A 1,040-nucleotide genomic window follows, 5' to 3' on the forward strand; every position below is an offset into this window, starting at 1 on the left:
AAGGGACAGATTTTCAGGGACGAGATGGATGGGTTTCGAGAGCCCGATGTCCACCACGGTGACTGTCGTTAACCATCTTGTAGACCCGAAATCTGCTAAGCGAGCAGATCTTAGATATTTTCACCATAATAGAGTAAATTAAAGTGAAATAAAATAAAGTAAAATAAAACGAAATAAAGTCAAAGTCGAATGAAATAAAGGTCAGCCTCATATCTGCGCACCTTCTAACTCTTAGCAAAGCAGGCTGCACCTGCCGGCCGATCGCAGAGAGCAGCTCGTGACTGAAATGAGCAGATCGCCTTCGCCACTAAACGCTCTAGAAACGTCACGATTTCATTTGTCATCGATACCACAACACGTCTGGAGTGAACAGCTTGCCGGCCTGGTAAAGGGCTGGCAAGTTGAACGTGGTGCCCCGTGCACACGCCTTCCAGCCCCCTCGTCCCTTCACGGAGGGCGATGTGGGCACACGGTGACCATGGGCTCCAGCCCGTCCTGCCCATCCAGATTGTGGCTAGGTCTGCACAGGACGAGCTGGGTCTTTTTTGAAAAAAAAAAAAAAATCTCCAGGAAAAAGCTCAGCGGAGGCTTCACTGTCTTAAAATTCAAGATGCTCTATCGAAGATTTTTCTGAGGGATTTCTGGGTAAGTCATTATGAGTTCGGTGAACTTGCCCCTCCTGTGCGTGCACATCGCCAAATTCTAAATAATAAAAGTAAAGGATGTAAAAAAATCCCAGAGATGCTGTCTACGGCCACGCCATCCTGAACGTGCCCGACCCCGTCTGATCTCAGAAGCTCAGCAGGGTCAGGCCTTGTTAGTACTTGGACGGGAGACCACCTAGGAAGACTGGGTGCCGTAGGCATAAAAAATAAAAAATAAGGGATTGTAAGCAGACCAGGTCTTTGCAATCTGTGAGGTCAACCTCACCTAAAAAAAAAAAATATCCCAGAGATGTCGATAAAAACGACAAAGCATTTATAAACAAAATTTGAAGAAAGAGAGAGAGAGAGAAAGAGAGAGAGAGAGAGAGAGAGAGA

The 1,040-nt window shown here is 46.4% G+C and overlaps 1 protein-coding gene and 1 pseudogene across 1 annotated transcript in view; one reads left to right on the top strand and one right to left on the bottom strand.

Moving 5' to 3' along the window:
- LOC105307287 (neuronal acetylcholine receptor subunit alpha-7) overlaps nt 1-1,040 on the bottom strand; it is a 113,474-nt gene that overhangs the window by 23,641 nt on the left and 88,793 nt on the right. The window lies entirely within an intron of this gene.
- Nucleotides 747-865, top strand: LOC111732755 (annotated as a pseudogene).

The sequence above is a fragment of the Pteropus vampyrus genome, unplaced genomic scaffold (genome assembly GCF_000151845.1).
Source record: "Pteropus vampyrus isolate Shadow unplaced genomic scaffold, Pvam_2.0 Scaffold487, whole genome shotgun sequence".
In the NCBI taxonomy this organism is placed as follows: Eukaryota; Metazoa; Chordata; class Mammalia; order Chiroptera; family Pteropodidae; genus Pteropus; species Pteropus vampyrus.